Source organism: Rhipicephalus microplus, chromosome 2 (genome assembly GCF_043290135.1).
Source record: "Rhipicephalus microplus isolate Deutch F79 chromosome 2, USDA_Rmic, whole genome shotgun sequence".
NCBI lineage: Eukaryota > Metazoa > Arthropoda > Arachnida > Ixodida > Ixodidae > Rhipicephalus > Rhipicephalus microplus.
The window spans coordinates 70884183-70908479 of NC_134701.1; the positions used below are offsets into that span (position 1 = coordinate 70884183).

At 41.5% G+C, this 24297-nt stretch overlaps 1 long non-coding RNA gene across 1 annotated transcript; it reads right to left on the bottom strand.

Moving 5' to 3' along the window:
* Positions 1-7186: 7186 nt before the first annotated feature.
* On the bottom strand, positions 7187-19032 carry LOC119169463 (uncharacterized). Its single transcript, XR_005109617.2, has 3 exons — positions 18632-19032; positions 16076-16169; positions 7187-12136 (listed from the first exon to the last, which is right to left on the bottom strand). It is a non-coding gene; the product is annotated as an uncharacterized LOC119169463 (long non-coding RNA).
* Between the last annotated feature and the right edge of the window lie 5265 nt (positions 19033-24297).

Sequence of the window (24297 nt, forward strand, 5' to 3'; positions counted from 1 at the left end):
TATTGCTATGATCAAGCAGAAGAAAGTTTAGCGGGAAAAAAAGATCAAAGAAACAAAACAGTTTGGATAAAACAAAATATCATGCAATGTGACCCGACGAGTGTGCAGTTGTTGGTAATGCGCGGAATCCATAAGTTCGATATACATTGTTTGTGTATCTCAGAATACTTATGTACAACCAAGCGCAGCCTAAGAATATCAAGCAGAGAGTCATGCTCAATGAAGTCTGCAAGCATGCGAAAATATATGGAACGTTTTATGAAAACATTAACAGATACAAATGAAGTATAGCAGATAGACATTATTATTTAGGATTGTTTGAGTTTCAAGCCTAATATTAGCACCTCTAAAAAAGCAACGTTATAAAATTCTAAAAGGACACGCAGTATACGGACATTCGTGCCAATATAAAATGGGCGGGCAATACATAATGACATTTCTCTTCAGACACGCGAGTGTCTGACCCAAACGTTTTGAAAAAAAAAATGAAACTCAATAGCTCTAGGAGCTATCTGTATATTCTTCATTAGCAGTAATATTGATGAAAGTGTATGCAAGAAGTAACGAAAAACGCACCGTTGAGGTCTCACTACGTTTTTTTTCTTAATTATTGCCGTTGTGCAGGAACTACGTGGCTTACAGAACACACACCAACGCTCGCTTTAAACTTGTTGTATTTGCAATGTGTAGTGAATTATTGGTGGCTTTGTGTAAGGTGTGATGAAGAAATCAGGCAAACATGATAAGGCTGGTAAGCCCACTTACAGGGTACACACAGGAGGAATAAAGTACAGGAATATTCTTCATGCTATTCGCAGCAGTTCCTTTACTGTAGAGAAAAAGACATCTACAGATATGTACAAACAATAATCAGGACTGCAAATATGAAAATTAAAACAACTATTTTCGTAACCAGAGCAAAAGGCCGATTGAGTCTAATGGGCATATTCGAGTCCTTCTTGCACGTAGTGCCTTGCCACTTTAACATGTTCGAAAGCCAGCCACCGGTAATCAACGTAAAGTGATGAAGTCTGGCTAATTTAGCAGGTGAAAGCAAGAGCGACGCGCCAAACAGCGCATCTACCGTTCTCTTTGAATGTGCCATCAGTAACGACACTGTTTATCTCTGTGTTATCAGCCGTCAATCTGGACACTTCGCTTCGTGGCTACTTATCGACGCTCGCTCATCCTCATCCCCCTATGCGAGGGGAACAGCATCGGCATTGAGGGCGAATCGTATGTTTAGTCTTGAATGGCGATACTGGCATAATTGCTCCTATTTGCTTTAATCAGTTGGGCACTGGTCAATGTTTTTTTTTCACATAGCCTTTCTGCGCCTGCACTCTCGTTCACAATGAGAATTCCGCCGGGCACTCACAGGTTTCTTTTCTACAGAGTTTAGAGAGAATTGGGCGTTTTTCTCAAAGCGTTTTAGCACCGAACCAAAATCCATGTCTTTATGTTAGTTACAGAGTTTTTAAACAGGCCAAAGCTGACAGTAAACTTTGCATAATTTTGCATAAATTTTGCATAAATTTGCATAAATTTTGCATAATTCTTAAAAGAGAGAATATAATAACCCATTGAGACCAAGGAGTATTTAGAGTCAAATTCAAGTGGGAAGTAATCACTATTAGTGGCTGTATTAGTCACTGATAACACAAATTCATCATCCATTCGAATACATGTAGCTGCATCATAATTTAGACTTGTATAGTTATTTATACATATTTATAATGTATCTGATTCCACAGAAATTTACCTAATGCGCCTGTAGGACATACACATCTTACATGATGTGAAATAAGGTCACACATGAAGAATGCAGCAGGTTTACAGACACTCTGAATGTAGTCCAGAATACTTCCCTCATTCATGCCAGTCGTTAAAAAGCTGTTCACAAAAGTAAGTGGCGCGCAGCCTCGAACTACAAGTTCTACTACTAGAATTTCGTGGTCAGAAGGTATTGTCCGGAAAACAACGTTCGCTCTATGACATAATTTGTATTCTATAGAAAATGCTACTCCTGCTCCTTGTGTATTTCTAAATAGGCGAAAACATTTATAATTTTTCAATCAAATTTTTTTCAGATGAAGCCAAGTTTATTGGTATAAAATAATATCTGAAGATTGTTGCTAGATAAAGTATGATACATCTGTGACCACAGAAAAATATGGAACGGCAGTTTCATTGTATACTCTACGGTACCCTATCTTGATGATAGCAAGCAGCCACCATTGCTTGCTGCAAAACAAAAAAACTATCTTTAAAAAGTCATTTTTTGTCAAAGGCTCCTAATGTTTTTCTTGGTTTTCGGATTAGATCTATGATACTTGGAAATTGCAAAATTGCACGTTTCAGGACTGGAACATCAATCTCTAGTTCCTGAATATCATATGAACTAGAAACAGACAGATAGTGCTGATGTATACTGATCTCCTTCTTATAGTGCGTACTCCAACCACTTTCTGCATACTTTTCGTTGATGTTAATGAAAAGATTTAAATTGTGGAATACTGAAATGCAACCAACAAAATCTGAAGTGACTTGTGCCACTGAGGTTTTCGCATATGGCTGATTCTGAAAAATGGGTAGCATTTTCAAATCATGAGAAATTATACCTTTGAAATTTTTTTGAACTCGCCATGCACCCACTCCGTGGTCTTCAGGCAACACATCCAGTAACGTGTGAACATATTGTAATGAGCGACAGTTACAGGGATACAAGATTGGAAATCTCTCCTTGCGTTTGTGCACGGCAGGTTCTTCAGACACGCCCCATCTGTGCATCTGACTGTAAATATATAAATAATGGTTTTCTAGCACCACCACCAGCCTAAAACTACGAAGCCGTTATGGTCATCAGACTCAACACATGTTCTGACACCCACTGGCAAGGCACGCTTGTGAGGTTGTATGACGGACTATTACTGCCATATTACGTAATTTACTGTGAATTTTGATAACAGGATGCGTCATCAACGTTATTTTGACTACATTTCCAAACAGACGTGTGGCAGTGGCGTGGTAATAAAGAGAAGAAAAGTGGCTGATCTCTCTGTAAAGGAATCAGTATAACACGAAAGGGTTACAGAGGTAGTTCAGCGTTTATTAGGGATTCTATAGGAACAGCAACAAATTGCAAGGTCACGTTAGAAACAGCAAGCAGGTCGAAACTCGGAGCGCACACTTCAATGATAAAGCACGCACGAAATCATCATACACGGGAAGGGCACGGACTAAGAACTATCACAGCACGACACTTAAAGTCCACTGTTCAAACAGAAAGACGCGAGAACTGAGTGCACAAGTGTACATAAGACACGTTCAAGCAACTGTCAATGCTTCCTGAGTCATGTGTCAGTAGCACGCCTCTTTTGTAACGCAGCCGCGCAGCGCGCAAACTGACTCTTGTCATCTCCCGAATTTGAATGTGATAAGTGCGTGCGTGAGAGAGACTACGCTTTCCTTGAAGCATTTAAATTATTTTGTTTCTGCGCCCTGCTTGAAAGTATGCCAAGCAGTTCTCCCCCGACACCAAACATAAAGGCTCCCCCCAGGTTGTAATCACCATAGATCACAAACACCCCAGTTGCCATCGTCACTCTTAACACCACGCGCCCAAAGTATTGCGCTTCGATTGCCCTGCACTGTACATTTTTTTGATTGATTGATTGATGTGTGTGGTTTAACGTCCCAAAACAACCATATGATTATGAAAGACGCCGTAGTGGAGGGCTCCTGAAATTTTGACCACCTGGTGTTCTTTAACGTGCACCAAAATCTGAGCGCACGGGCCTACAACAGTTCCGCCTCCATCGAAAATGCAGCCGCCACAGCCGGGATTTGCACCCGCGACCTGCGGGTCAGCAGCCGAGTACCTTAGCCACTAGACCACCGCGGCGGGGCTGTACATTTTCTTGGTGATGCTGTAGCCTTCACTTAAACTGTACTCTTTAGTGCAGGTGACTGCCAGGAAGCTGTCCTATTTAGTTCCCGTCGTGATGAACACTGAATGCCTGAAAATAAATTTAGGTGAACTTGCGGCAAGTGGTCGCTCTTGCTCAAGCAAAGCAAAAAAAAAGCAATGGTTCCTGGGACACCGCAGTCTGAAATCAAGCATATAATCGAAGCAGGCGCGCGTGGCACTTGTCATTTGCATTGATGATGCCTTTCACATCGGTGAAGGGTGCCAGTGTCACGTGAATGCCAATAGCGCTGAGAAAAGAAATGCAAATGCAATTATGTTTATATATATATATATATATATATATATATATATATATATATATATATATATATATATATATATATATATATATATTATGCCACGTCAAAGTGTCAGTGTACGTCGAGATTTCACGTTCGTTATTCTGCAGAGTTCAATAGGGTAGACTATACGATGTTTGCTCTGCACTTTTCATATGAGACACAGCCTACCGAATGAGCGCTATCATCGACTTGAAAACGTACATAGAACAACACATAGTGCTAGGCAGAAGGAGACATAATCCCATTTTCTCTATTATGAGTTCAAGACGCACTTCAAGGAAATTGTATGTTGTGTAATCAGCAGTGTAGTTTTTTTTTTCATGAACCACACATTTTCACTGGTTTCGTTCCTGCTGGCGGACATGTAAATCCCGGATTAAGGCCTCGTCAGGACACGTCTAGTCTTTTTTGCCTTACCTCGTGGACATGCTTCACGCTCTTATTAGCGTGTGTTTGTATGAAATAAACAAATATATTTAAAAAGTTTAAATAAAAAAGAGATAATTACAGAGTTAGTTGAGGTGGGATATGATTGGTAACAGAATTATTTGAATATTGACGAACTCAAATCTAGAGAGCCATAGGCCCCTCGAAGACCAAGTTGTGGGCGGGCGTTGCCCTTAGAGTGAATAGCAGTCGAAGACCCACTGCGATGTCGTGGGCCCTCTGGACAGACTTAAGTGTGGAAATTGCTGCTCTTAGGAATTGGCTCAGAAGAAAAGGAGCCAGGCGAAAACACTGGAAGCCTTTATCAGAGGTAGACATTATACTTCACACCGGAAGTGGCACCCCATTCCGAGAGTGGACGCTATTAGAGTGCTAGGCATGATTATAGAGTCTTTAGACTGTACTTGTCCTGATTGTGGTGAGGTTAGTGACTTAGCACATATGCTCTGGCAGTGCCCCTCGTTACGGGGCCTAAGTTGGCTCACAGAAGAAGATTGGGACTCAGCCTTACGAAGTTAAGTTGCTACCATAACTCCGGACTGTCCAGAGAGCCCACGATACGGCGGTGAAGCTAGGCCTCTCCGTTCCTACGTTGGAGCGGCCCGCGACGTTGCTCTAAAAAAGTAGCGTTTCTCGGGACCCAATGAAGTTCTTTGTCGGTCTGTCTGTCTGTCTGTCTGTCTGTCTGTCTGTCTGTCTGTCTGTCTGTCTGTCTGTCTGTCTGTCTGTCTGTCTGTCTGTCCGTCTGTCTCTCTGTCTGTCTGTCTGTCTGTCTGTCTGTCTGTCTGTCTTAGGAATTCTTACCTTATTGCTGCTCATCGATGGGTAGAGAGGTGTTTAGGACTCGACACAGCCAAATCCTGTGGCCAAAAGAGCGTGTGGCTTATACACTCGAGACACGACTGTGACGGGCCAGGTTCAATCATATAAATGAACTGAGGTGTACGATACAAACAGATTTGCAGTCTGATTGGGCTAACCTGGCGTTTTCTAAATTTTTTTCAGGGTGAACGAGGTGAGGGTGGGGGCAGAAGTTATTTCTCTGGGCAGACGGTAGTGGGAAAGTTTCATTGAAAGTACAAAACAAACTTTTTTGGTGATGACAGAGATGCGGTCACTGACTAGACTAGTGTGAAAAAACACCGATGTTAGCGTGGGTAGTGTGGTTAGAGAAATAAAGGAGCGCGTATGAATTCTTTGATCATACTAAAGGGACACAAAGAGCAAAACGATTATTTTGCGCATGCTTAAATTATAATTAAAAAAAACCGAGAACACAACTCTTACCAAGACACGGCGTTTCGTAAGCGAGAAACTGCACCAAAAGAAAATGCGATTGAAGATGTCACATCTAGATTTTCGCATTGGACACTGGCGTCAAAAATTATGAAGGTGTCTACTGGGTCCTACATACTTTTTAATCAATAAAATTGAAGTATATAGTCATATAAGAGTGCCATTGTTGTAGCATACGAAGTTCCGGAAAATATAATCAGGACGATGTGGAAAAAGTACGAGAAACATATTTTGAACTTTCTTCAGTAACGCGTGCAAATTTCGACGCCAGATTTGAAAGTCAAACTTCAAGCTTGATTTTTTCCGCGAATATCGAATTTAATATAGTGACCCTTAAGACATTACAGTTCTCAGAGTGCAATTTATCAATATAAACCAAGTCGGTGTTCTGTTTTAGTTTCTCTTAAACACAATCCAATTAGGCACGCTAACCACTGTAACGAACTATTTAAAGTAACCTTTTATGGTCACACAAAGTCACTCGCACGGATACCAAAACGTCTCAGCGCTTTCACCTTGATTTGGTAAGTGAGCTCATCTTCAACTTCTTCACGATACCCGAAAAGAAGACCTTTCGTGTAACTCTTGACTATTTTCACATGGCCACCTCACTGCGAGCCTGGCTAACCACGGTCATGACGTACGTCATATTACGGGCTACCCAGTGCACCTGCTTCTTAGTATTACGTCCGGGCGGGTTAACTGAGTGGAAACAAATAGAATTCAACGCACCTCTATATGTTGGAAGTGCGTTATAAACAGCAATGTGGAACTGCACTTGCTAGCAGTTCCTGGCGAATTCCACAGCACTCTAGCGACATTCTGCCTTTTGCGTAGTCTCTGATCTTCAAGGGATGAACACACCGCAGACGACTGGATGGAGAGGGATGAAATGACCCGATACTGTGACGTCACCAACTTCTCAGCGTATTTATCTACCACCAACCCCTAAATACGACTGATCCGAATCAATAAACTGGAAGCAATTACGAGCTAGACCTTCACCGACCCCATTAATTTCAAGAGGATATATCCAGATATCTATCGAGATTATACTTGCAAGCTATGAGGCTGGTCTCACATATTGCTTAGGCGCATTCTCATTTCATTTCATTTATTTATACTGTTAGCCCAGAAGTGGGCCGTTACAGGGTGGAGGTACAGACAATTATTTGCGAAGAAGAAGTACCGTACAGGTCTCGAGATAATTTCTCGGTCTTATTGTGAGCAGCAACTCGAAGTTATACATAACAAGAAATGGAACACACATGCAATGCAATACATACGCGCAAAACAGCACATGACGCATTAGAGGCGGCACTTTTGCACCGCGCTGAAGATTTGAAAGACAACTACTACAGTCTCCTACAACCAACAAAAGGTACACACGCACACCACTGTTATTCAGAAAATAAACGTTTTAGATTCTGTTCAAATGATGTAAGCGAGGAACAACCAATTATAGGCTCTGGCAGCATATTCCAATCTTCAATAGCACGTGGAAAGTAACTAAACTTAAAGCAATCGTTACGTGGGACTAGGGGTGGTATGTACATATTATGGCGATGTCTGGAGTGTTCTTGTGTGTTGACCTGGAAGCAATCTGAATAGTTTAGTTTAAAATGATTATGAATTAACTGGAAGAGGAATTTCAGACGCTCAATCCTCATCCTAAGTTCAAGACTATCCAGTCCAGCTTTTTTACAAAGTTCAGTAGGAGAATGATGTCGGCGATATTTATTAAAAATAAATCTCGCACCAAGTCGCTGTATTTTTGCTATTTTATTGCAGTTTGTCTTTGTGTAAGGGTCCCAGACAATTTTAGAATATTCGATAATAGGTCTGACAAGGGTTTTGTAAGCAAGACACTTTATATCAGATGGGGCGGTATAAAGGTTACGTCTAAGGCTATACAGTGCCTTGGTAGCCCTGGAGCATACATTATCAATATGAGTGTTCCACAGGAGGTCGGGCGTGAACCATAACCCAAGATATTTATAGTTTTGTACACGCTTAAGGAAAGCATTGCCAATCTGGTAGTTGTAATCTAGAGGTGCTTTCTTTCTAGTTATAGTCATAAACACTGTTTTTTCTGTGTTCAAACTCATTTGCCATTCATCGCACCAATCCTTTATTCTTTGAAGATTGTTGTTTAGATTAACTTGGTCATGTTCAGTCTCGATTCTGCTGTAAACAACACAGTCGTCGGCAAACAACCTTATCAGGACCGTAACCCGGTTTGGTAGGTCATTTATATATAACAAAAATAAAAGGGGACCCAGCACGCTCCCCTGGGGAACTCCAGAAATAACTGAAACTGCTCTAGACTGTTTATTTTTTATTTGAACAAACTGCTGCCGGCAGCTGAGATAGGATGAAAACCATTTTGTCAAGTTGTTATTTTGAAACGTTTTGTCAATTTTTAAACAGGAGCTTTGAGTGCGACACTTTATCAAATGCCTTTGCGAAATCCAAATATACCACATCAGTTTGACCACGCAAATTGATAGTTTTTGAAAGATAATGAACAAATTCGATTAACTGTGTAGTTGTAGATAAGCCTCGGCAGAAGCCATGCTGCTTCGAAAATAATAGATTGTGCGTATCAAGATAGGACATCAGGTGTTTGTTAATAATGTGCTCGAGTATCTTTGAACATGTACTGATAAGCGAAATAGGACGGTAGTTGCGCTCGTCCCGTGAGGAGCCACTTTTGTGAACAGGGGTAATTTTAGCCCGCTTCCACGCTAGTGGAAAAGAGCCACTGCGCAGGGACGACTGAAATATTTTTGTAAGGAAGCGAGCCACCCATTCAGCGTATCTGTACAGAAATTCATTCGGTATACCATCAGGGCCGGGGATTTTTCTTGTATTTATATTAAGTAAAAGATTTAGGACACCCTCTTCGCTAATTACCACATCATCGATCGGCCGCTGCAATGATGACGTAGAAAACTCGGGCAAAATGCCATTATCATGAGTAAACACAGAAGCAAAAAAAGAATTGAAATCATCAACACGTTGTTGAGTTATTTCAGGTGGCCTCGGGGAGCTTGCTGGGGTAGTTATAAAGCGCCAAAACCTTGAGGGGGCTTCCTTCAAGTATTTCGTCAATGTCACATTGAAGAACCGATCCCTGGATTGTTTGATCAGACGTTTCAGTTCTTGTCTCATTGAAGAAATGCAAGCTGTTCCTTCAGGGGTACAATTTTTTGCACAAGATTTTTGTTTCCGTTTTAGTTTTCTTTTTGTGTGAATGATTTTTCTGGTAATCCAGGGATTGGTTTTACAAATGCGTTTTCTAATCCTGGGTACATAGCTGTCTATGCACCTCCCTACAACAATTGAAAAGAAATGCCATAGCTTATCAGTGCTGCAGTCAGTGTTGTAAAGGACCTGAAATTCATCAAAGGACCTTTCAAGATAGTCCAAATTAGACACATCATCAGCCGCCATGAAATTCAATACAGTGCTAATACAGTGCTCTGGGAATGTGCCGCTTTAGAAGAAGAAAATGCAGTCTCTCCCAATGATGCTGTGGCTCGGTGGAGTGCTGCGCTGCGCGACTCCTAACTCCAGGATGAACTTCGGGCCATCCAGCAAGCCCACGAACTCGTGAGGAGGCAGTCTCCGGCGCGGCTCGGGGATGGTCAAGGCCCAGGCCACGATATCGCCAGAATTATAATAAAGTTGTTACCACCACTCCTTTGGTTGCTCACTTGTTCTAATGCGTCACGTGTGACCGAGTCAGTCTTATGGCCGTGCCGTTCGCTGGGCGTTGCAAATGAGACTTAAGTCATTCAAAATATTTGTACGTGATGAACACGAAACAGCAACTTCAGAACAGCAAGTACCTGGTTGCTCGGTAAATAATAATAATAATAATAATAATAATAATAATAATAATAATAATGAACAGCAAGGTTTAACGTCACAAAACCACCATATGATCATCAGAGGCACCATAGTGAAGGGCTCTAGAAGTTCCGACGACCTGGGGTTCTTTATTAAGCACCAAATGCTGGTTCTAAGGTACAGCAAGCTTATTCTCACAAATCCGTGGCAGCGGCTTATTGATGTCATATCAGTGCCGCTTCGACGGTGGGCGAGCTCCGCTTGCCGAAGCTCCTCCTCCAAGCGCTAATCAGCGCTAAGAAGAACACACACACGAGATAAGGAATGCATCATTTTAAAACATAAATGCAGTGAGGTGCAAGGGTCATGAACGTTTTGATTTCTGCCAAAAACAAGTTTTGTAGGATGTGCCCCTTTGTTAACCAGGTCTTTCGGTGCAATAAGAAATTTGAAATTTAGGACGAACAGAACTCCTAAATGTATGCGTCATATGATTACCGTGTTTGTACAAAATTATCTTCTTGTGTGGTAGAGCATATTCCGGACAGACGGGACGGTGTGTTACCACTTCATTGAAGCAACGAAAACTTCTTCGAATAATTCGGCTCATTTTCATTCATATAGGTACTGTCAATTGCATGGATGCGCCTTGGTTTTCCGAAGCAAAAAAAATTCTTTACAAGCATTGGTACCAAACAAATCAAGAGGTGATATACGAATATTTTCTTGGTAATGAAAAGCATCGTTGTGTAAGCGAAGCATCAGTTGAACGTATTTTGAGGAGAACGACTTCAATTTTCTGCGGCAGATTTTTTATGAATTTATCTAACATAGACTAGACAGCGATGGCGATTTACGTCACGTGTAACTGCAAGCACTGTGAGCTTACTGCACTTTGACTGTAGCCTGAAAAAGAAGCGTAACTGACTGCTGCCCAGTTTGCTGAGAAATAAAACAATACCTTTTGTCTCGAGTTTTTTCGCAGGCATTTGTGTGCAAAACGTGTCTTTCCTAGCTTTTTTGACGAGTGGGCAGCCGAAAGCAGGAGATGTTGAATTTTTGTTAAATTTAGGCATTATGACAGCGAATAGGTATTTAATTACCTTAATTTGGGCGTTAATTCTGTTGCATATTTTGAGTGGTAGTTCTGTTGCATATCACGCGTTGAACGACTTACTTAGCCGAAAACAGTACTATGTTGAGTAAAACATTCGAGAGGCTGGTTTCAGCCTCTCAGCAAAAACTACACATTTGTCTCTCTCAAAGTTTTAACAAGCGAAAACAATGTTTGACAATATCATACTGCATGACAATATTGAAATTTGCATAATACTAAATTCCATGAAACACTGTACTCTAGGTAATACATAGTTGTTTTATTGGCGCAAAGTATCGAAGCCTATGCATTAATGTATGAATGTGATGAGTTTAGCGCCATCCCTTATTAAAAAATTAATGTACTTTTATAAACAGGCTAATGTCATTCGACATCACAATCTTTAAACTGTCTAATGTCAGTCTAATGCGCTTTCCTAATGCGTACCTAATGTGAGTCTAGTAGTAATTGGCCACCGTTAGTCTATAGAGTTATGAAATTAGAATTTCTGATGACTATAGTCTAGCGTAGGTCTATAGAGTTATGACATTACAGTTTCTGATGACTATAGTCTAGCCTAAGTCTATAGAGGCCCGACATGAGAGTTTCTGATGACCATTGGCTACCATTAGTCTATAGAGTCCTGACATCTGAGTTTCTGATGGCCATTGCCTAGTGAAGTGCTATCGAGCATATGCATTAGGTTGACATCAAACGTCGCGTTGTAGACTAAGGTCCTATGCCATCAACAGAACATTTGCTGGAAAGCAGATCAATCAATTGCTTCTATTATTAATATGAAAGTGTGCACAAATAACAGGATTGTAAAGGAAATACCATCAGACCACTTCCTCTAACGAACAGATCATATTTTTTTACACGTCAGAATCTTTCGAAGCCTATAAATAATGCTGCAAGTATATAATGCCTGCATTTGGAAACACACATTACATTGTCAAGCAATTCAGTTCGGATAAGACAATAAATGGAGCTAGTTCGTCCTTCATTACAATTCTTGCAAACGTCCTGTTTCATAAGTACAAACAAACAAAGAAACACCAAATGAGACATTTCCTGGAATAACTGCATTTGTATTTAATTTTCGACTTTATACTGATGATAGGGTCTTTTGTAGCACCGTCGTGATCGCTCCGCTGCTGTATTTAAAACCTGCAAGAGAGAACAGAAAAACTTAGAAGGCACTGAAGCATAGTTTTAGCGCAGCACATGAATAGACATTACAATTGATGAGTTATGCCTTTTTTAAATAGTGATACACATTTATCAGTTATATTAAATAATCTCTCTGGATTCATTGTCGAACCACAAAGCCTTGACTTAATGCTGCGTTGAAAAAAAAACTAACCACTATACATCAGTTCAGAGGGCTGCCGATTGATCAGTAATTGGAGAGAAGCCAGCTATCATGAACAGAGGAATCAGCTGAATCAGCTTCTCTAAGGCAATATTGCAGAATAACCTCCTTTCATGATGCCAATGGCACCCAATGTATGACTACGGCATGCAACAGTGGGTCTATATTCCACAACTTTGTTTTACACGAAGCTTCCACAATAAAATCCCTCTTCTTTAACTGAGAACTATTGAGGGCGCATGCTCAGATGTGCAAAGTCATAGGCGTGTGCAGGGTTTTCCTACACTTTGGTGGCAGGGAGGTTCACCACGGCACTCCCCCTTACTTAGTTAAGTAAGCTTCCAATTTTGTAGCCCCCGTCTTAGTTACCAAGTTGGGGGGTAGAGGGGCTGCCCCCACTTTTATGCGCACGCCTATGTGCGAGATGAAATTGAGCAACAGGCACATGAAATGTAGAGCTACGTCTAGGTGATACAGCTGCACAACTCTAGTGAAAACAAATAAAAAATTATGCTTTTTGTTACCTACAGTATAATACACAGATATGCATGCTGTGACATGTTACAGGTAGTTTCCACACATCTTTCTACAAGCAACAGATTGGAGGAAGGAAGCGAAACATTTTTGTAACCTTGATTATTTTTGCATATTATTATAGCTAAAAATACATTATTTAGGTACCTTGAAGAGGTGACAAAAGCTTTATAAAAAAGGAAATATTTTTACCTAGCTCCACGCCTTAGAGTGCACAATTGCCCATGTTCACTCGCCAGTATTGTAAATTATTGAATTGATCGCTGGTCATTATAGGCACAAGAATCTACACTGGGATGTGTTGGCAATTACTGAACGTTTTGATAGGACAAGGATAGGAACTCTTTCTAAAGAAAACTTTAAACAGCAGAAAAAACATGCACAATCAAAAGGGCGACAACACGACTCTCTTTACTCTATGGATATTTTGCCGTACCTTACAAAAGTTTCTAGGCGATGAATTACCAACCCGACCAAACACTTGTGTTACTCAAGTATTTAAGGAAATAGCACATCACAGTGTTGAACCCATGACTAGTTTAGACCATGCAGATGCCAAAAATATCGCCTGAACCCTTACGTCACAGAGATAATACAATTCAGAGTGTATGTAGGAGCTCAGCGAGGAAATGAAATGTACACTCAGGAGTGAACAACGTCATGAGCTAAGACGCCGACACAGAAAGAATAATGGATGCAGCAGCCCATGTATTTGCTTGCACTCCTGTTTCCTCCCAAGTATGTACCAACATGCCCAGTATGGTCCACATATATGTACAGCACTCACGGATTAAAACATGACATTCATAGCGCATGGCCGCCAATGCATGTGCCGCTGCTCATGGGTGCTCGCAGAACCAGGACGTTGCACTGTTGTATAGAATGAGGGCAAAAACAGCTAAAAAGCAGCCTTACTCCTTCCGGTCGCTAAAGAGTTGGCATTTAGTTCACAAAGTGCACACTGCCAGCGTGACGCAGCAAGGCTCGCGCATTTTTGCATGCATGGAGCTCGAATCGATGGGGACTGTGCGAACCATTAGTGACGCTAGCAGACAACGCTCTCTTCGGCGCCCTTCGACGATAGGGCACGTAGGCTGCGCAAGTAAGTAATTGGATACCGCTAAGATGTTGCGCCTGAAATGCGCTCGTTGACATAATAAATTGCTGCACAAAAGCATAAAAAGGTTTTCAAAGCTTTTTTGTCACAACGAAAAAGAAAAGCACCAGCCATGGACCTGTTTCCGTGCAGCAATAAAACAATAACCAAGTACTTTTTTGTCTTGCCCCAAGCAGTGAATAGTGTGGCTATTTTGCGTGGCACGCATTTGTAGAGCTGTTGGCTACAGAATAAGGAGCGAGCTTCTCACATTTTTATTCAACAATAGGCCGCAGTTTGTCCTAACGATACTAATACATGATGTTATTTCAATGTTGCGAGAAGGAAAGCATGCCACACATTTTCTTTCTGTTCGAGACAGAAACCACGAAGTAAACTTTTCATGCTTTTGTGCAGATGTTTATCATGTCTACAAATGCACACAAGGCGCAATCTACTAACTGAATCCTGCGTCTTACTTGCACATCATACGTACTGCATTGCCTAAGCACGCAGAACGAGAGAGTCGTCTGCTGGCGTGGCAATAAAAGTGGTGCGCAGCGGCGAGCCAGTTTGGTAGACATGCGAATGTGTGCGAGCGTCGCAGCGCTGCCCTGGTAGTGTACACGTGGTGAACTACAGGCCGACAATTTGGCAATCGGAAGGAGTAGCCATGCTCCATAGGTCTTCCCCGTATCGCCCTATACCACAACGCAACACATTGGTTCTGCGCGCACCCATGAGTGGCGGCACATGTACCGTCGGCCACACGCTCCAAGTGCCCTGTTTCAATCCGTGAGTACTGTACTTCCAAAAGAGCATGAATTCATTCAACAATTTAACTTTGCAGTCCGACAAGGCTATTCAAGGCACTGTCACACAGATTACACTTCTCTGTATGATAGGCCTACATGTCTTGTGAGCAGTGTTGCATAAACACATTCATGGTATTGTCATAGGTTGTAGTGGAAACATGTTTCAAACATTGTGATGAAACATGAGTATGTGCTGCCTCTCAAGAAAAGCTGTCCCTAATTCAGAAGATCAAACTCTCAGGCATAAGGATTATCTGAGAAGCCTTTGTTTTAAAGGAGTAAGTACTTGCATGTTGCACAATGTTACTTAAAACAAGATTGCACTACAACCTAAAAAATACCACAAATCTGCTCATGCACGTGAAAATTCGAAAACGAGCTGAAACAACAACCCCCGTGACTTCCTTCAACACGAATTCGCCGAATTCTCGCGGCAGAATGTGCACATAGCAAAAGTGTGCTTATTTGTAATCATTAAATTTTTAAACTTCAATGTTGTTCGCAGTCCATTTAAAAAGCACATAAAATGAATGACACTTGCACTTGTAAAAAAGGAACTTCGTTAAAAAAATCTTTTATTTCCACTAAAAAATTTAAGGTAAAAGCAATCATCACGACAATAAGCAAAACATGATTATAAGTAAGATTTCACTGCACACAATTTAATGACAGTCCAAACAAAATAGATGTTCATGAAGGAAACTTGAAAAGACCGACAAATCCTATAAGAGGGAATGTCGCTGCAGTCAACTTTCCACCATATGTGATATTTAGCACAATGTAACACAAAGACCATGAGAGAGGACGCGGCACGTGCCCCAACTTCATATAAAATTTTTAATTGCAACCGAAGCACTGAAAAATACATGGTAAGCATCATGCCGTAAATTTTTGCGCTTCCGTATCAATAACCCAATTTGTATAAAGTGCACCGGTCTCATTCTTGTGTTATATTGAGCTAAATATTACCTATTGTTTAACAAACAATGCTGAATGTTTTTCCTTGCGCAACCCTTTAACAAGAACTCTTGCCTTGCTCAAGACAGCAGTGACAAGGAACATCTGTTCCCATTATCACGACGCCTCCAAGTGTCACAACGTTGGCTCCGGGCACATTCCATGTTCAAGGATTACAAACCAAATGATGCATGTTCCATGTCCAAGGAATACTGCACTGAAGTGCAGGACATAGGCTTCCCACACCTAAGCTAAAAGACAGTGTACGCTATACCTAAATAGGTACTAAGTGTCCGAAATATCACTCTGTGGTAACAAAAAGAATTGCCTACCACTTAATAAGTCTCGTTAGGGCTTGCAGGAAGACCACTCCAATTGCACACCGCAACCTGTCCTCTGTGTCCGGACCATGAACAGCTGCCATCGCTGATACATACAAAAAGTTATCACATAATATTACTTTCACACACAACAAACGTTACACACAACAAACGTTCACACACAACAAACGTTTCACACACAGATAGCGAGTAACAAACATGTCTTAGCAAAGTGTATACTGATACATTAACCGTAGCTGTTGCATTGCACGAACGCGTCCGCTTCAGCTACGGGAGGTGCGGGGCTCAATCTCCAGTGCCAGCCGGCTACCCGTCGGTAGCTAAACAGGGTGCAGGCGGGCTTCGAGGGGCTGTGACGCGTCACCCCAGTGGTGAAGCTTACTCTGCCTGGAGGACTCTCAACCCGTGGCGCGGGACCCGGTATACTCATACATTAAAAGGTAAATTTTTGAATAAAGGGATCATGGCACAATCAAAACAGGCCATATTGGACTAGCCCCTTCTTGCTGACAAATGACAGAGTACCAATGAATGTTTCGCATTCACAAAAGTACGTAATAACACTATGCAGAGCATGCACATGTGTGTGGGTGATCTAAATGATGAAAACAATATTTGCAAAGAGTGCATGGTTTATGCACACATGGCGTGTGTAAGAACGACCCTTATATATTGTATTACATCATAAATGTAAGCTATTCAGAAAACAAACTGTTGGTAATCTGAAGCAAATTACCATGTAGTTTGACTTTTGTTTACACAAGCTATCTGTAGGATTTCTTTTATTACATAAGCCCTTCGCAAAATTATTAATTTTCTGAAACTCTCTGTCAACATCTGGAAACAAAAGAATAAGATCTTTTTGCTTCTAATTTACTATTGCTTCTAATTCACCCACTATTAAAAAACTTGCATATCAGATTAACGTTCGGTCTAAACTGGAATACGCTTCATCTATCTGGCACCCCTCACAAGCATATCTCACCTACGAATTAGAATCCATCCAGAATCGCGCTGCTCGCTTCATAACGTCAAACAACTCGCGTAAATTTAGCATCACTGAACTCAAACGCACACTTGACCTTCCATGTCTCCAATCACGTCGAATAATCTCGCGTCTCTGCTTGCTTCACTCTTTATATTATCCCCCACTTGCCAGGCACCCTCGACTTGAACCCCCGCCCCGAATCTCGCCGCGCCTCAACCACAGCAAGCCAATCGCACACTTGCAGTGCCGCACATCATCAATGAAAGATGCTTTTTCCCCCATGCAATAACCCTGTTGAATACCCTCCCCGACAGTATTGTTTCTTCCACCGACCACCCAACTTTTCGCGAAAAAATAACAATGCATCTTACCTTAAGTGAAATGAATTCCTAGTTGAACCATGTTAGTAATCAACTTTTAGTGACTCATGCATTAAGATGCTGATCACCTATGTATGTTGTTGTTTTATTTCCAGTCTACAGAAGTAGTTTTCTTCTTCTTGCTTGATTCCTTTTTTAGAAATGTTCTTTATCCATTTCTTCGTCTTTTCTTCCTTTTTCGGCGTTTGTGTGATTGAGAGTCCGTCATATAATGCTTGCCACCGCCTTATGTAATGCCTCCGGGCCCTTAAGGCTTCAATAAATGAAATGAAATGAAATGAAATACTAAATCCCTGAATTATACACATAGGTTATACATCCTAGTCACACAAGCAAGTAGGCAATATCAGTACAACACTGATGTAAAAAAGAAAGCACGGAAATACAACTTGAAGCACCTGGTATGCTTCAAGGAGAAAACAAAGATTTATATAGCTAACAAAAGTTCACGCAAATATTGCAACAAAGGGTGTCATGTGTTAGCTTAATTAACTAAATTGAATTCCCATATTCGTCTACTAACACTCGATATCAACATATCTTCAATGCAGCGGTAGGAGTGTACTCTTAGTTTCAGCATATAGTGTAGAATACTGAAATACGTATACTTGAAGGTAGCTCTCTTGTGAGGTAGCTTGTGAGGTAGCTAGAGTGAAATTCTAACCATAGAGAAATTACATGGATTTCTGGCACAAAGATTTGGAGCACAGCCAGGAAAACATCATTCGTGTGTGCTTGACAGGGCTGTGCGTTTTTCGATCTACGTGCCCAGTCGTTTGATTGTTTTGCGCGTAAAAGCACACAAACTATCGAGTTGGGTGAACGTGAACTGCTCTCGCGGCACCAGTATGTTTAAAAGCAGACACTTTTACAGGGCGACAAGGGATCAAAGGATAATCACGTGCAGTAAACACCCAAGGAATGACAGCCCGACAAGAGGCTTGCATAGCCGAACGATAGATCACGTAGTGCACCGCGAATCTAAAACAATCAACGCACACAGCGACTGTTTCTTACGGTGATATAAAATAAGCCACCTCAAAACATATCTTTCTTTCGGGTGTCTGGTTTGTCATCCCCGCTGTGCCAACAAGCTGCCCCGGCCATCACTTCCTGCATACCATTTGTCACGCAATGAAGTAACCCAGTTACGTAGTTCAGCGACTTTCTTCAACTTACCGAAAATTTGGCATAGGCTGTGCACTCTTCAGTCGCCCGTCAAAAAGCTCACGCTCTCACATAAATAACATCAGTCACTGCTTGTCACACAAGGGGTCGAGCATTGTCTTCGGAAGCACACTCGACATTTTATCACGCGAACAACACGAGTAATCGATAAATGGAGGAAGAAATCACTTTCAGAGCGGACATGAAGGCGCGCGTCCGTTGTGGCTGTTTGGAGCAGGCAACGTACGGCGAGTTGTGCTCGATGAAAGCAGCAGAACTTCCCGACACGCGGAAACTATCTCGTAGATCAAATCCAAAGGAGGATCAGTATACAATTCACGCAATATCTATCAACACGGCAAATATGTAACCGCGGACTTGCTGCACATGTTCTTGCGTGAAGCTGGTGGTGAGCCCGCAGTACAACGATGCCTGTTGCAACTGCCCATTTACAAGCCTAACCAAAATAAGTGTGCAGGTGGCAGCACTATCGAGTCACTATATAAATATTTCAAAATAACAATCAAGTGTATTTATAACTTTTCAAGCCAAATGAAGCCTTCTTATATTATTAGTTTGCAATATGTGTAGTTATGCAGTTGTTTGTATTTTGTTTTGTATAACAAAAAAGGTTTCACAACATGTCATCAGCAATGGCCATCTCTGAGTCTTTGCAACACAATGCCAATAAGTACAGATCTCAAGGGCAATGCTTTTGCAGCAGTGGCTTTGTTCGTGTGCAGAAAAGAATGAATGGCATGCATTCCTGCTCTACAGAGAAGAAAGGTATCTGACCGGGTGTCCGTTCCTTTACGTCTCTAGGCAGTGGTGTTCTGTGGTGGCGTAGCTAGAGGTTGGCACACCGAGTCCGTTACCCCTTTCTGCCCTCCCCCTCCCCGCGCCTTTCGGGCGATTTTTTTTGGCGTGGTATACATAGAGAAAAATGACTATTCGCCTGCTCCCCCCCATCCTTCCCAGAGATCAACGAGGGATTCCTCTCCTTACCCTCCCTTGTTTTTTCTGTTTTTTTATCCACGCCGCTGTCTCTACGTGACAGCTAGCGTTTTGACAGCAAAACAGTGGCAGGGTGAGAGGTATGAATGCGCATTAAAACTTCTCTCTTCCTCTCCATCACGCCTTCGCTCTCCACCACCTAATGGTGTCGTTGAGGTGGGAGAGGGGCACACATTTGGCAGCTGCCGCTCCCAGCCATATCTTTGTTGTAAAAGTATGACTGATGTTTAAATACGCTTTCATATGCTCACTACAACGATACGATGAGTTTATCTCCTGTGCTGCCCTCGGTGTCCACTGAGACCCACCGTGGTGGTCTTGAGGCTAAGGTGCTCGGCTGCAAACCCGCAGGTCGCGGGATCGAATCCCGGCTGTGGCGGCTTCATTTTCGAAGGAGGCGGAAATGTTGTTGGCCCGTGAACTCAGATTTGGTTAAAGAACCACAGGTGGTTGAAATTTATGGAGCCCTACACTACGGCGTCTCTCGTAATCATAACGTGGTTTTGGGATGTTAAACCCCACAAATCAATCATCGGTGTCCACTGATCGGCTAATACAACCATCCCCCTCCATGCAAATGGCAAATTGGCACGTCTATACAACTGTTCGGGGTACCGCTTCAGTGTAAGCGATTGACGCTATGCTTGTTAGATTTAAATACATATTCGAAATTTATACGCGCAAGGTGGTGGGAAGCACCCCTGAATGCCCCAGTAAAGTTTGCCTCCACATCACGCTTCTGGCACAAATATCTTATCAATAATAATAATAATAATAATAATAATAATAATAATAATAATAATAATAATAATAATAATAATAATAATAATAATAATAATAATCGTTATTGTTGTTGTTTTTAGATGCACATGTTCAACCTTATAATTTTTTTCTGGGCACGCTATATGAATAAGTAAATATTAAATCATTGATTACTAATGAAATCGCCAGCCTTAGATGCCTCATTAAAAGTAAAATTTGACCGTTGGCAGCGTCTCGCATCCTGCAATGTAGAGAACGATAGATGCATGCAAAAAGGAATCACCACGAGATGACGTGTCATTGTAGCACCACATGATAAAGTCATGTGGTGCTACAAGTCATGTGGTGCTACATGATAAAGTCATGTGGTGCTACATGATAAAGTCATGTGGCACCACATGATAAAGTCATCGCACACAATCCCATCATAGCTTGTCCAAAGGCTGGCTGGCTGATTGGCTACGCAAAACGGTGTCATTAACCGTGGAGGCAATGCATAACCACATTAGTTGCAGAAAGTTTTCGAAGGGGGGCAGGATGAACACATCAATTGATTGGAAAAAAGAAAGAGATGGCTATCGCGTTCGAGTTGTCTTACGTGAATTGATGCATAAGAGACCCTGGATTATTATTATTATTATTATTATTATTATTATTATTATTATTATTATTATTATTATTATTATTATTATTATTATTATTATTATTATTATTATTATTATTGTTAATATTATGGTCTAGCTGATTTACACTTAAGCATGTGTACGAAGACATCTCCTTCATGTCGATGTTATATTTACTGAAACATGGTCGAAAAATCTATGGAAACACAAACTGTTTAGTGTTTTAGATTTCCAAAAGACGACATGTACGTGAATGTCGAGATCAGCAAGTGATTGAATTAGACTCAGGGGCACGTTAAGAAATCACAGATCGTCGAAATTTCTGAATCACTCCGCTACGGCGTTCTTCATTATCATATAGTGGTGTTGGGATCTAGAACTCCCGCGATTATTACATATAATAGTAAGAAATTGAGTGTTTGTTGGCTCTAAATGGTTAACGAAATTTTTTTATTGTGATGTGTTTTGACATTAGGACACACAGTGGAAAGACTGCGTACTTTGATCATCAGAAATTCTGGTGTTTGTTGTCATCTGAGTCTCTATTGCACACCTGATGCTATGAGACATTAGACTTTGCAGGTCTTATGTGAGTCTAGTGACTCATTAGGTTTGCATTAGCTGCACATTAGACTCTCAAAATTCATTTTCATGAGGGATTTCACCAAAACTCACTTCTGAAGCGGCTCTGAACATTTTGGATGCACCACAGGGGACACATTACTCAATTGAATAATTATAGGCAATTTTGCTTGAGTTGCGTATAGATTGCTTATCGCTTGTATAGTCATAAACTTAAACAAGAACAACAATTCATACGAACTGTATGGGGGCACTACAGAGAGACTTGTTGATTATCTGTGCAAGATTATCACTGCGTGGTGAACATTTATCATTCTTGGTGATCTATTTTCAGTAGAATGTCGCCTAAAGAGATGTCCCTTCACGGCGTATATGAGGAGCAATAAAGGTGAGGTGAGTCTCGCCGCAGTGGTATAGCGTCTAAGGTACTAAGCTGCTGACCCGCACGTCGCGGGATCAAATCCCGGCTGCGGCGACTGCATTTTCGATGGAGGCGAAAGTGCTGTAGGCCCACGTGCTCAGATTTGGGTGCACGTTAAAGAGCCCCACGTGGTCAAAATTTCCAGATCCCTTCACTACAGTGTCTCTTCTAATCATATGGTGGTTTTGAGACGTTACACCCTACGTATCAATCGATCAACCAACTCTTGAAAGTGAGGTGAACTGGGAAGGGGAAAAGAAGTGCAAGCTCCTTTGGTCTATGGCAAATATTTGTCTGTGCGCATGACGTTATCTGCAAATATAGCGCTTAAGACACATTGTTCTTATGTTTCTTATAAGGGTATCAAGTATAACAAAAATCGAAGACTTATTGACAACAAAAAGAGGCGCGTGTCAATTGCTTGAAAACCCTTCAGAATCGTTTCAATAACAGTTAAAATGGTGGTATTTTCTTGGGGCGATTCCATCATTCATCACGGTGGACATGCAAAGGAAACTTGCTAGCTGTTAGCCTATCTTCAGTCACTGAAGTTATTCAGTAAACTGCAGGACTTGCAACAAAATCATAAAAAAGGATGGACAATTGCCAGGGATGCAATGTGCTCTATAACGCCTTATACGTGTTTCACCAACTGTGCGAGCGGAGTGGTCTACTTCCTATCTACATCGCCTTGTGGTGCTTACATTGAGCTGCAGGCATAATATCTGAACCTCCATCTAAAGGACTACGCCAGCTCTCTGAATGGTGCACCGTCTACCCCTCTGCTTATTCAATGCCGGAAGGGTGGGTTTCGCAACTGAGTTGAAGAAAAGGACTGTAGTGATGCGGCATAAGCACCAGCGAATGTGTGAAATTGCTGAAGCATTTCAAATTAATAAAAGCGAAATACAAGCGCATAAGGCAGCTTTAAATAGCTCCAACTGAAGCTGAGGTTTTGTGTATACGGCAAGCGTGATTAGATGCTTGGTCGTGGGTGATAAGATTGTGTCTTCATTTCTGTGTATATATGCCATATTTTTACCGATAAACTTTCAATTGATAAACAGCGCTTGGTTTTTTGTGTTTCCTGAGCTTTTTGCGCTGACCGCCATGATTTTTCATTGACGCTTCGATTGTCTCGTGAAAATGTTCAATACATCGAGGATTATTGCGAAGCTGCAAGCGACCTTCACGTCGCTTTCCTATTTATTTTCAATGAGAGTGGATGAACCATGCCGATTTTAGACGAATGGTCCTGCTTGCGTAAGCAAGTTATTCTCGCGTAAGAATCTATAATGTAAGACGTTCGATCATTTAGTTTTAACGCATTTACACACCGATCAATGTGCGCTCAAGCGGCCAAACGGTACCTCTGAAGGCGGCGAATTGAGAAGCTTCATATTGTTTTTGCATCAAGCGATTGCAAAAACGATGCAGTTGCAAAACAAAGATGGTGGTATGGAACTGTGGGACCTTTTGTCCTGACAAGACATGTCTAGCTTAGCTTTTGTTTACCTTGCTTCTTTTTTTTCGTTATCACACGAGTGCTTTAGTGGAGTAATTGTATCGGTAACTTCTCGTACAAAAAGGCAATGTATCGTGTAGAAACAGTCATACTTTTTGTAGGTGAAATTGATTGATTCGGCTAATTATTCTAATAAATAAAAATGAGGAGTGTTTAAAGCGTAATACAAGCAGTAAGTATTTATGTGTAATGCCGCAAATCCTGATGAACGAGTGGTGGGAAATGCCTGGTAGCTTTCAATTGTGTTATCTCTCTCAGTCAGCAATCGTTTCGTTCCGTGACAGTCGTCTTCAAGTCACTGAGGGAGTGGGATCACAATCGCTAGAGGCTTTGATAACGGAAGACTTTGATATCGACGATAATGCTTTGCAATTAGGAAGGAACAAACCTCTGCGATGCCTTGTTCGTGTTTGCAGAAATCACACTGTTGGGAGATATATTCACACTGTTGAGAGACGCGTTGAGAGATATAGGTTAAGGCAGCACTGGTGCCTGCTTCATTTATAGCTGGGGTAACATAGTGCTATTCCGCTAAAATAAGAAGACTATACCACTCATGATGGTGGTCTTGTGGTTATGACATTTGACTGCTCAAATGAAGTTGGCAGGATCCAATCATGGCCACAGCGACGGCATTTTTGATAGACACGGAAATGGTAGAGATCCGTGTGCTCAGATGTAGTGCTCGTTAAAGAACACCGCATGGTCAAAATTTCCGGAGCCCTCGACTATGACATTCTTCATAATTATA